We start from the raw sequence: 14066 nt of genomic DNA, 5'->3' as shown, positions 1-14066 counted from the left end.
ATGTATGTGATACTCATATAGTCGTTCTTTGAACACAAAAATGATCGAATATAACATAATAATTAACGTCTTATTAACATCATAACATGAATAATGAGATTGATATTATATGTTGGCAATCATAAGAAAAACACACATAAATAGTATGGAACACAAATATCGGAATCCCATTACAAAGATGCTTTTAAATATACTTCGATAACATGGAACACTAATAATGAGATTAATAATACAAATATCAAAGAAAACACATAACATTAAAGCATTTGGTCAAATTAAGAATCAATTTGATATGTCTTTTCGGACGCCCCTGCATTAGGTTAGGTTACATGACCAATGCATTTGTTTGGGTTGTATCGAGAGTCACAAACCGTAATACAGTCTGTCGCGTTATTAACATCTACAGTTCTTTGTTTCTTACTTTGAGAATTTTCGTCATGTCCAGGATTTCTACGTAATCTCCATCGAACGTGATTAGATCTAATGCTTCTTATGTGAACGTAATCGTACTACACTAGGATTAGGTTGAGTCACACAATCACATTTACCGTCACTACTAAGGTTAGGTTCGGTTATCTTACCGGAAACACTAGGTTCAGTTCTCCTTCGTTTCACTGGAGGTGAAATATCGTGCCTTATAATGGATCTGTATTTGTCCTTTACATGACATCCACGGTAGCCTGTCCTGCCATGGTTTCTGTTTCTTTTGTAGTTGGGCTTGGTTACATTACCGGTACATATGGATTTAACATAACCTTTTACATTGGGATTACACTTTAGTCTCATATAGACACTACTATGGTTAGGTTGATGCAAGCTAGTACTGTATTGAACCATTGATGGATTTTCAAAACTTTGCAACATCACACTTGGATGATAAAAACCAACGCAATGCATCACGTGCTGTGAAAGTATCATCGGATTGTTTACTAACATCATTCCGGTCCTTTCGTTGAATGCACATTTCAACATCTCCAATTCAATCAACCAATCAACACAAGCATTAATAGGAACACACGTTTTCCTTTTGCATTTCACGAATATGGGAATCAACTTATTTCTTGCTAACGGGTAACGCAAACAGTTAATAGCGTTCTCAAGATGAGGATGATCATAACGTTTTACACCCTAATACATACCAGAATCTTCATTACACACAGTATCAGCAGAGCAGTCAAAAGCATTCGAATGAGGAAAGAAGTTAGGATAATCTTTTGCAACCAATACAGCATTATGCTTCTGTGAGAACTCCGCAAAATCCACCAATGCAGAATCGAAATTTGCTTTCTCCGTAGTTTCTATCGAGTTACTTTGGTCCATTTCTTCATCACGATGTCCGAATTTAGCTGTAATCATCTGGTTCACCTGATTTAGTTGATCCCGTAGTTGGTCCCATTTATCGTCGTTGCGTTCCTGCAAATGCTCCAATTTTTGATCAAAACGTTGAACTTGTTTTTCCAACTGCTGATTCATTTTTGCAAACTGTTCAGCTTGGTGATCCTTAATTTGTCGGGACATTTCTTGTAACATCTCCAACATGGAAGAATTCATTGCTTGAGTGTCCATCGTTCCATCATCCGTGACACTCATGATGTTTCTATATATAATTCGGCCACTTTGTAAAGTTGTATAGTTAATATTGGGCTCAATATTGATCGTTTTTTTACTATTCTTCAAAAACTGTAACATTTTCAACATGGAAGAATTCATTGCTAGAATGTCCATCGTTCCATATATTGGGCTCAATATTGATCGTTTTTTTACTATTCTTCAAAAACGATACTAATTACTTTTCCACTCCCGGGTTTCGGCACCATAAATACAACAAATATATCACTGGTTCTTTAAATTATTACTATTGAGTCATTAAACTTGACAAACTCATCTGCCATAATCGTTCCATTTATTTATAATATATATCTGGTTGCTCCTGACAACGAGATATCCAAAATCTCATTATTTAAAAAAAAACACTTGAATATCTTTAAACATTAACATTATAATTAACATATCTTTTCTTTTTCTTCTTCTAATAGTACAAACAACCAGCCAAGCTAATACATATTTAAAATATCTTATAACCTAGAATTTCAAGAGAGTACAGACTTACAATACAAATATACAACGTACCGTTGTAATACAAGGAAAAAATTGTGAATAATTTCCGTGATTTTCTGAGAAATGGTTATCAAAAGAGAATACAGGAGCGTGTGCAGGTCAAGCTCATATTCAATACCCGTAACAAACCTTACAAAGTTAGAATTTTGATTGTGATGGCTTTGTAATGAGGTTCTGCAAATTATATCTTAAAAGCTGACTGTTTACAAAACTGTGGTTATAGTTAAAGATATACAAATAACACTTCGTGTTTTGTTAGCTTACTACATAATATCTGTAGATAATTTTCCAGTATCTCAGTTTAAATAATTGATTCACATTGAATAACGTTCTTTTCATCACACAGGTATCTTCCAAAAATTAACTTTGCAAGTAATTTTTTTAAAAGAAATTTGTAACAAACATCATAGATTTTTATTTCTTTGCCTAATTGTTTCCAGCTTTTTTCGTTCTGGAGTTTTCAAGTTTGCGTCCTACAGTACTTCCCTGTCATTAAGCTCACAAACTGTGTAATTGAATGAGAATGTTATGAGATTACGGGCAAGTAGCTGTATCATGAAATCGTAGTTGAATCTTAGCCGACTGAGCACGTCTCAGTTACGTGTTCCTCAAACCTAATATAGTTATACAATCTAAAACTACTTTACGCCGTATTTCTTAAAACTACGTTCCACTAATAAGTGGCACACTCTAAATGTTGTTTTTTCCAGCAACTACGTTCTCTTTCGTGAGATAAAGCTTATGAATGAAATAGTCATTTAGGCTGCTGAAACTTCTCGTAAAACTTGCTTTTGGACGATTTGCACTGTTGCTGAGTTGTTTGAGTTACGAATGGAGATTGGTTGTATTTCCTTTCCATGTTTGGCTCTTCGATTCGTGAACTTTGATTTCTTATCTAGTTTATCAACGTTTGATATAAATTCAAGGAAATTGTTGATAGGTCAAGTAGAGTTTAATATTCTTTTTCAACATTATAGATGTGTTAGTGGAACCCACAGCTAAAAGTCCAAATTATTATATTCCAAACCTTTATTCCAGTTTATCCAAATTTTCGTCCAACCAAGACACCATCAGTGTTATTAAACTCAGTTAAATGAGACTATAGTATATTAGGGGCTTATTTTAACATATAGATGTAATATCCTGTTGCTGGTGTCGTCTTTTTAAGCTGGATGTAAATTTCAGAACATCCTACCTTACAACTTGCATACTGTGTTGGTCTTTACAGGATTGGAGTATCTATTTCTTTACTATTACCTCCTACCTCGAAACATTATAAACTCGCCAAATTAAAAAAAGCCAGAGCAACATGCCAATCTATTGCGCACTATAACTATGAATGCTGAGACTTGCAAGACGATTATAATTCTTTTGTAATATGGTATCATGTGTGATCACCATATTCTTCAATGTCATCATTCATACACTCCGAGCCAGAGCGTGATCCTGCAATTACGCTCTCCTGGAGGCGAGATAGTGTTAGGGTTGATTTTACATCATGGTCTGGACACTCGCCAACTGCACCGGTCGTGGTTCATGGTAGTAGGTCCCTCGTAACTTCTATAATGCATAAGGATACAGGACACAAACTCATTAGTTAATGATCCATACTCTTTGTTCTTCAATCTACCCATCATTCATAGAATAATCAATCTCATTAATTTGGGTTCATCTGAGATTTTTATTCAAAATTGAAGAACCCGAACGGAAAGTAACTTCAGATCTGTTGGTCAAATATGCTATGACAGTAATTTTATGCATCACAGCTTGAATATTGATTTTCTCGCTCATTCAAGAAATAAAACGAAAATAAAATTGTTAAAACTATTGGAAAATATACACACGACTACTACTGAATTATTCTATACCTTTATTCTTAATCTGTATGAACCGCAACTCTGTTAATTATCTTCATAATATTTCACATACATGTAGATTTCACTCAATCCATTCGAAGCTATCTTCATTGCATGGACTGTTTACACCGTATATCTCCTAGCAATATAGTAACATGGGTATGTGTCAGTATATCAAAACCTTGCAAGCCCGTGGCCTCATGCCATACCTACCATCAATCTCCCCCCTTCACGTAAACAACCAGGAACATTCTTTTCTCTAGCTCACGACCCCCCGGAAACGTACCCCTCCCGTTGGGTTGTAAAGATTTATTGTCGTTCCACACTGCATACACTAAAGCCTAGGCGTTATTGACGGAGAAACGTTTCGTAATCAACTTGCGATCATTCGTCGGCTCCCTTTTGTCTAGACGACAAACAGATTGTTGAAAAAAGGCGCCAAGACATGCACCACGTTGTCGCGTGAAACAAATATTTCAGTTTCGAGTTGATCTTCGTGTTAGAAGGTGGTGTTACGCTATGTCTGTGTATACTGTAGGTGAAAATTTTTTCTGCGTGAAATATTGGCGTTTATGGTAAACGAACATGCCGAGAACTTGCAACAATTCGACATATTCATTATGCTACATATATGGGGAAGTGATTTTCAAGGGACAAAGTAGGCCATTGTCACCATTCCTGAAGACAGCCTACCATCTGTACTTCGGGTATAAAATCGGCGACCAGGATCGCGTTTGTGCTCAGAAACAAAGTTGTAACTCGTGTGCGCGTACTCTCACAGGAAGGTTGAAAGGTACACATAAATCGATGCCGTTCGCCGTACCTATGGTTTGGCGCGAGCCCCGTGATCATGTTTCTGACTGTTATTTCTGTCTGACTAATATAAAAGGTTTCTCAAAAAACATGAAGCATAAAATACAGTATCCTAACTTGGATTCCGCGAGGAGACCTGTGAAACATGATGTTTGTCTGCCTATACATGTACCACCAGACTCATACACCCTGTGCAGTGTTTCATCCGATGAAGAACCTGCAGCTTGTGAGGATGTTGCACAATCTTCGAGTACACAGTCAGATCCCAATTACGCTCCAGTGCCTGACACTAATGAACCACATAAAGGATAAGTCAGGAAGAGCTGAATGATCTGATCAGAGAATTAAATCTTCCAAAGTCTAAGGCCCTGTTGCTTGCATCACAACTTCAACAATGGAATCTACTAAAGAAAGATGTGAATATATCGATGTATAGGAAAAGAGATGTGAGCCTAGTTCGTAATTTTACAAAGGATGGTGATTTTTTGTATTGCAGTGACGTTCCATCGCTTGTGGGACAACTGAAGTTGAACTACAACACTGAAGATTGGAGGCTATTCGTAAATTCCTCTAGGATAAGTCTCAAGGCAGTGTTACTACACAATGGCAACGAAAAGCCAGCCATCCCTATTGCTCATGCTGTACATATGAAAGAAATATACGAGAACATGCGAAACTTATTGCAGAAAATAAAGTACGAACAGTTTCAGTGGTCTGTATGTGCTGACCTTAAGGTTATTGACATCCTCACCGGTTTACAAGGAGGTTATACAAAACACTGTTGCTTCTTGTGTTATTGGGATAGTCGAGCCAAAGATCAGTACACCATCACAAAATGGCCGCCAAGGAAGCAACTGGTCCCAGGGGAGATGAACGTGGTTAATGAACGTCTTGTGGATCCGGAAAAAATATTCTTACCAGCCCTTCATATCAAATTAAGGCTCATGAAAGTCTTTGTCAAGGCCCTGAACCGGGATGGTGAAGCATTTAATCATCTCAGGAAACTATTTCCAAGACTCAGCGAGGCCAAGGTGAAAGAAGGTGTTTTTACGGGACCTCAAATCAGAGACGTTTTTAAGGATACTACATTTTCTTCTAAGCTTAATGAAGTAGAAAGTGAGGCTTGGAAGGCCTTTCGAGAAGTGTGCAGTAACTTTCTAGGGAATCATAAGTCACGTGATTACAAAGACATCGTGGGCAGGTTAATTACTTCATTTCGTAACATGGGATGTAATATATCCCTAAAGTTACACTTCCTGCATTGCCATCTGGATTTCCTCCCTGAAATGTACAGCTTGGGGGAGGTCTCTGACGAACACGGGGAAAAGTTTCACCAACAAATAGCTACCATGGAGAGGCATTACAGTAGTAAACGGAGTGTAAATATGTTGGCAGACTTCTGTTGGAATGTGACACGCGAGACACCCTGTAATATTTACAAGAGGAGTAGGAAAACCAAGTGACACGTAAGTGTTAAACTTTAACTTTTTATGCAATTTTATCTGCATAATTTATATTGATATTTAAATTATAACGTGCAAATTATTATGGATGGAGAATAGCATCTTTGGGCGGATATTGAAACACCCCCCTTCTCCCTGAAAACTGGTACTTCCTGGAGAAAGACGGGTTACGGATGCGAACTCAGGAGCTCGAAACCTATAGGAATCACCTATCTTTGTTCGTAGGAGCGAAAAAAGTTTCATTTTGCCGACCAGTGTAATCAATCAGTCAAGATGAATTATGTGATAAGTTTTAGTTTTAGGATTTTAAACAACGTGACTCATGTTTTTGGAGACTTTACAGTTATTTGAACCTCTTGATTTAAAATCAGTCATGAACTCGAATGTTAATTTACATCCTTCCATCTTCTGTTTAAAATGTGCTGTACTGCAATTTTCATTTTTTAGAAACAAATATTCATTGAAACAATATAGTGTATGAAGTGTGTTGCCTACAAGACGAAAAATATCTCGATTCTCGTGGCAACACTAGTTCAACTAAATGGTAGATTTAAAACACAACTTTAGTGTTACACGATTCATTATATGAAAACTATGAAATGAGAAAGTTGTTTTATGAACACAAAGAAGAGCATTTATCAGCCTTTAAAGATACGCAGATCATGATACAATATTCTCGCAATATCCGTAGCCGTCACTATGAGTAATGATCAAATGCTGATTGTTGATGACCAAGGTAATCAAACGATCTGGTTCAATTCCGATCAATTTTGCTTCCAGGGGGACCAACATGTTGAAAGTTTATTAAAAGGAAATGAAAATTACAATAAACATAGTACAAGTTACAAAAATACATTAGAAATTCCAGATGTGCAGAAGTTAATAGGTTAAGTTTTTAATCCATGCGTATTACTTCACTATGTGTGGTGATCAAACGACGTTCAGGAGATCTGGTCCAATTCTAACCAGTTTTGCTTCCATAGGCACTAGCAGGATAACTTATTAGCCCTCTACAGAATTATGCGTATTACGTTGCTACGCAAGGCGATTAAATAACGATCAACCGATCTGGTGCAAGTCTGATCGTTTCTGCTTCCATGGGGGTCCAACAGGTTAAGTTGTTAAACGCCTACAAAATGATGAATGTTACGAAATTACACATGTAGATCAAACGCAACCAAATGACAATGGAACGATCTAGCCCTGTTCCGATCAAGATTCCTTCCATTTTGAGGGAGATCTAATAGATTAATTTGTTACTTCCAGTAAGTAGTGCGTATTACGTCACTAAGCGTGAAGACTAAATAATGATTGTTGACTATCAAGCAATCTGGCTCAATTTTATCATTTTGCTTTTATTGGGAGGCAAATGCGTTTAGTTACTAATCCCCTATATACTACAGGGTTTGTTCGAAAAGTAGTAGGACCGTTTTTTTTCTAGAAAACAGATTCACAATTATGACTCATCGACTTAATAGTTTTCACAATATGTCCCTTCTGCATTAACAAAGCGTTTCCAGTGAATCTGCCAATCTCTGAAGGCTCCCTGCAACGCAGAAACTGGAATGATCTTGAGCTCCCTCCTTATGGCCTCTTGCATGGCCTGGACCGAGCAGTAATACCGTCCTGCATGACCCTTTTCAATCGGGAGAAGAGGAACAAATCTGCAGGAGCGACATCTGGGCTGAAGGGTGGCTCGTGAAGCTATGTGATGCCATGTTTCGACAAGAAGTTCATGACAGCAAAGATGGTATGGCCCGGTGTATTGTCATGATGAAGCTTCCATGATCCAGCGATTGCTGGAAGGAAGCGGGCGACTCGTTTTCTGAGTCTTTCAAGTACTTCCACGTAGAATGCAGCATTCACAGTCTGGTCAGGTGGTATAAATTCTATACGAACCACTGCTTTGCAATGCAAAAAACATAATCAATATCATTTTCGACTTGGTAATGCGTTTTTTTTTTTTTTTTTTTTTTGATCGACCAATGGCATCACTAGCATAAGCAGTCTTTATCATATCATGGGTCTCACTCACAGTTTTACCCAATTTGACACAAAATTTAACCGCGTAACGCTGCTCAAACAAACGATTCATTGACAAGACACCTTGAAAGGGGTTCACCTTAAAATCGATCTACACTCCTTGAAGGCTTGGAGACGATTGGCGACTGGTGCGCTAGTAGCTAAGACTCCCCATCACCCAACCAGCACAGTAACACCCCCTCCTTCACCACGTTTTGACTGAAAAAAATCAGTCCTACTACTTCTCGGACAAACCCTGTATGTTAATGATGTATAGTACGTCGTCATCTCGTAGTCACGCGTAGTAACGTACTATGTTAATGATGCATAGTACATTACTACGTGTGACGACGAGATGCTGACTGTTGGCGTAGAACTCGATCAAACGCAATCAAACTACGATTGAACAACCTTTCCCAATTGCGATCAATCTTGAATGCATGGTTGGACTAACAGATTAAGTTGTTAACTTATCTGCAAAATTATGCTTCCGACTTCAATACGCGTAGTGCTCAAACAACGTTTGATGGCGATCAAACACAATAAAAGAACGGTTAAACGATCTGTCTCAAATCGGATTGCCTTCCTTTTAATGTGAGGGAACAGGGACTAACTTATTAACCCCTCTATAAAATTATATTTATTACGTCAGCGTGCGTGGCTATCAAACGATGATTATTTGCGGTAAATAACGATCAAACGATCTAGTCTAATTTCGATCAATTTTACTGCTCTACAAAATGAAACTTTTTGAAAGCTGTTTTTGATTTGATACCTGATTTTATATAATTTGAGGTTGCTAATTACGAAAATGAAAATAGTTTCCCCCCATCACGTCAGGTTTTTTGACAAATCGGAAGACATGATTACGTAAACTGTGCTATTTACACAGCAACGCTGCTAATATAGAGTAACATTATGACTATCTATTTCTAACAAAGGAACATTATTTTGCGTCAGAACTAATCTGAACATTGATATTCTAAATAATTAAGGTCATCAGTGGCGTAACTAGGGGGAAAAACGGGGCTTGTGCCCCGGGCGCCGAATTGGGAAGGCCCAAATTGGGCAAATATTTGGGGGAGCGTTTTGGTTTGGTTGGTCAGGGGGGCGCTAAGGCGCGTTTTTGCCCCAGGCGGCAACTAGCGTATTTACGTCGGTGAAGGTTATTGATAAACAACTGACCTCATTTTTGTCTCTGTTTTTTCACTTGGAAGCTCCTAAAACTAGACTTCCTTTTGTGAGTAGTTTGTGAATCTTCACGTACCAACGTTCCAACAGTAATCCGCCAACATTTTTGTTCTTCAACATCCCTGATAATGGAATTCAATTGCTTTGATGTCCTGGTGAAATCTTTCATAATGTTCTTCACTTTAATCAGCGAAGTTAGAAGGAAAGCTGTCTAAATGTAAATACAAAAAATAAATCTTAAGACTCATTTTGTACTCTAATGTTTTAAACTTCTGGAGCATATTAGACACAATGTACTTGTAATTTTCGTCTCCGTTGTTCCCGAGAAAATTATGACACACGTCCCCGAATGCACTTCATGCTTCCTTTTCAACACTTGTCATACAATGTTCAAAGTCTGACTGATCTGAGACTTTCTGATCTGAGGACCGATGAATATTCCTTGTTTTAATTTAGCACTTGAAAGTTGTGGGAATTTTGTCACTAGACATTGGAAGCACTCCCCATCTTTATTCAAACCTTTGACAAATTGTTTCATTAGGCGCAGTTTAATATGCAAGGTGGTAATATGACTTGTGAAGGGTCTACGAGGCATATGTTTTTCAAACTTCTACTTCCTATATTGCGGCTTTCGCTGACAATCAATTTCGAGTCCAGTGTTTATTGCGTTCTCTGCTGTTCCATTCGCAAAATGTGGCATGAATATTTGGTGTACCCTTACTGCTGTCCACGAAGCATACATATTACCTTCAGATCACCGGACAATAATCACTAATGATCCTCCTATTTTATATTTTTTAAAAACATTTCCATATTTTCGTAGATCTCCTTTAAATATACAGAATGAATAATGGGTATACAGAGGGTTGTTGGTTGCTGTTGTGAAGAAGCAGACCGTTCAAACTTCTCTTGTTGGAATCAATGAATAGCCTCCATTCCTCTGCATTATAGTTCTCGCAATCACAGCTTACACTGCGCTGTTATTGCGTTCCCAACGTGTAACGCGTTGGGATATCATTCAGTGCTACCAGATACAGTACATATTTTTTTCAATGTTAGCAAAATAAGTAACTGCGAGTTTTTTATTACAAATTCAAAGATAATCAGAAGGCTATGGCATCGAAAGTATATTTTTATATTTGTAATTATAATCAGTACTTCTTCCGAAACATACATTTATACGGTTATTTTCCTCTCCCTCTCCCCTCTATTATAAAAAAAACTGTACGTGATAGAGCAAAACTAACTACATTTTTGGATTTTTCAGGTCAAAAACATTAAGAAAACCTTGATAGTTTCCAAACAGCATAATCATTGTAGAGCAGTGTTTTGCTTCCTTCCATTAGGTGAAACATGCTATCTTGTCATCCTCCTACAAAATTATCCTAACAGAAATTGATGTTGATTTATCGAGTGGTACTTTTGATTTTTTGATTCCCGGACGAACAAATACACGGATAGAGGTGAGGTGAGGTCATTTTAGTTTAGCGTCCCGTTCAGCAGCGAGGCTATATGAGACGTGGACCTACTGATTAACGTGGAATCAGAACCACATGAGGAACCCGGGTCTCCCACGCCAAAGGCGCGTACGCTAACCGCTTAGCCACGAGGGAGCTCGACAGATAGAGCTGGTTTGGCATTCCTACAAGTAGCGAATAAACATCAATCTTGCTTCTATGGAAGGCTAACAGGTTAAGTTGTTAGGCTCGAACGCGAAATTATGCGTATCATGTCACTAGTGTGGCGATCAAATGCTCTTTGTTGGCGATTGAATAACCTTCAAACGATCTCGCCCGATTCAGATCAATTCTGATACAATGGAGCAAACAGGTTAACTTGTTAACTTCCCTTACAAAATATGCATGTTACATCAATATGCGTGGTGAATAAACGATGGTTGTTGGTGATCAATCCGGATCAAACAAAATGATAAAAGGTCTGGTCCAATTTGAATTAATTTTTCTTCCATGGAGCCAATCATGTTAACTTGCTAACTTTCCATAAATTATGCACATTACTTTACTAAGCGTGATGATTAAACTCCGATTGTTGACGATCAAACGTGATCATACGATGATCAAACAATTTGGTTTAATTAAGATCAATTACACTTGCATGGAGGGCTTGTAGAATAACTTGTTAAATCTCTATAAATTATGCGTATTGCGTCACTATTGCGATCAAATGATCTGTCCCAATTTCGACCAATTTTTCTTCCGTAAGGGCTAACAGGTTAATGTTTTAGTTTCTATAAAAATCTACGTGCTACGTCAATACACGTGTCGTTCAAACGATTATGGTGATTAGCAGACTTTCAAACAAACTAGTCCAATTTCGATCAATTTTGCTTCCATGGGGGCTAACAGGTCAGCGGTATTTGCCTTTCATCACTCCTCCGTAATTCTTGTCATGTTTTGCTAATTTAGATTTATGTATCTAAAGTATTGTGCTTGGGCCACCTAGCTGAGTATACGAATCAAAGTATTACCAAAGGCAAACTTCATGTAAAAAGTTCAATTAAACAACACACGTGTTTTCGAGATACCAAAACTCCAGCAAGCATTACTGAAATTTGAACGACTGTTCAAGCCCTAATACGCAGCTAACCGTGTCACTTAGGATAACTGGACTTTGCATTACTAAAGAAAGTACCATTGAAAATGGAACAATTCTCACAACGTGTTATCTTTATCCCACAAATTTTCAATAGTCACCATCTTCTGACAACGAAACTCACTCCTTTCTTTTAATCAGAAACTGCTTCCTTGCCAACCGATTTACTCAATTTTCCTAGTGCAAACACTCCACGATAGTAATTTCTGGTATTTATACGACGTTATATTTGTGAAAATATAATTCACAGTCACTACAAACTGCTAAACGCATTATCACCTGCCGTTTTTCCATGTACTTGTTTATGTTGCCATCCATACCACATCTACTTTCCATAAGTCAACAGAAGGAAAGTATCACATTAATAACATATCTAAATTGACCAATGTTTCAAGCTGCGTTTGCATTAACCCATTCACAAAGCAATACTTTTCAACCTGTTAACACTAAGCACGTGAGAAAATTAGAGTTAGTGCTAACATTGAGGAATCTTGCAACCATTACTCATAGTAGAAATCTACTTTATTTATTTATTAATTTTTATAATTTTCTACACATTTAATTAATGGGAATGTTTATATTAATTGCGAACAGTTCATTATACCAGGAGGCATTTCATCTCTTGTTACTTCTTTTATTATCCTTTCCTACCTAATGGCATCAAACTAAACTGTAGAAAACTAATACAATAACAATTATCAACTGTTGTAATTTAATCTTAAAAAGAGGCCAAGATGGCTATGTGGTAGAGGTTTCACCTTTGGTGCATGGGGTTATTGGTTCAATCCCAGCTCACGCCAAGTAAGCTTTGTGGTGGACAAACACCTTGTGTATGTTTTTCTCGGCGTTTTCATGTTTCCTCCCACCTTCTTCATTCCACTATTTCATTCATTTCTCACCATCACCATCTCCCTTAGTCTAGCTGGCATAGCCATGGGAAGTAAAACTTAAAAATGAAAAATTAATATTAAAAACCTTATACTCTACCTATGCTGTATTTAGTCTGCATATGATGTTTCCTGCTTTTTGCAGGTTATTAGTTATTTCTAAGTAGTTCTTTCAGAAGAGATTATCTTGTTTATATAAACAAAATTATGGTCTATTAAATTTTAGTTGTAGATTAATATTCACTGGCAGTATGTATAAAAAAAGATGGGTCTCATTGCTGTATGCATTCGAAACAATAGTTGTAAATATTTGCTAATACTTCCCACAGATAGTGTTTCTTGTTTAATAGCTAATGCTTTGTAAACAAAATGTTAAGAATAAATCAATATTATCATTAGTTAATAATTTTGGACTTTAAGTATTGTATTGTATTATGTTACCTTCACTAGATCCAGAAGATATTGAAGATATATTAATTTAAAACTTAGGAACTTTAACTATGGTATTACAACAGAGATAAGTATTCTAATTTATTCAATCAAGAATAAAGCGGTCCCGGGTTTGATTCCCGGTGAGGTCACTCGGTCGAAAAAGTGCAAAATGCTAAATGAGGTTTTTCCTGGGTTTTCCTCATTCACACCAGGCAAATGCCGGGGTGGTACCTAACTTATAGGTCCCAGGCCGCTTCCTTCTTTTCTCAATCCTTTCTTCCTTCCCTTCCCCGGATTGTGTGCTCGCCAAGGGACGTCATCCCTCAAAAACGTGAAGCCGAAAGCCCAGAAATCTAAAATCCTATCCTGTCAATCAAGAATAAAAAAATATAGAAACATATTTGTTTGTTAATATTTTATGATTTCACATTTAACTTTTATATGGTATTTAATTGAATTTCTGTTTCATCTACATATCTAAAACGTTGCAATTATTGTTTGTAATTATTTAAGCTTCTAGCATTGAGTTAATTTGATCACTAAACTCTTACACACAGAGAACACTATTTTTTAAAAAAAAATATATATATTCTTTAAAAATAAGAAAACACATTATAAGTTGAAGTTATTTTATTTTTAAAGCTTTAACTTGTACGTAAAACGAATGTAAT

This window comes from Thermobia domestica, chromosome 1 (assembly GCF_964235325.1).
Source record: "Thermobia domestica chromosome 1, izTheDome1.hap1.1, whole genome shotgun sequence".
In the NCBI taxonomy this organism is placed as follows: Eukaryota; Metazoa; Arthropoda; class Insecta; order Zygentoma; family Lepismatidae; genus Thermobia; species Thermobia domestica.
This window is presented reverse-complemented; position numbering follows the sequence as displayed.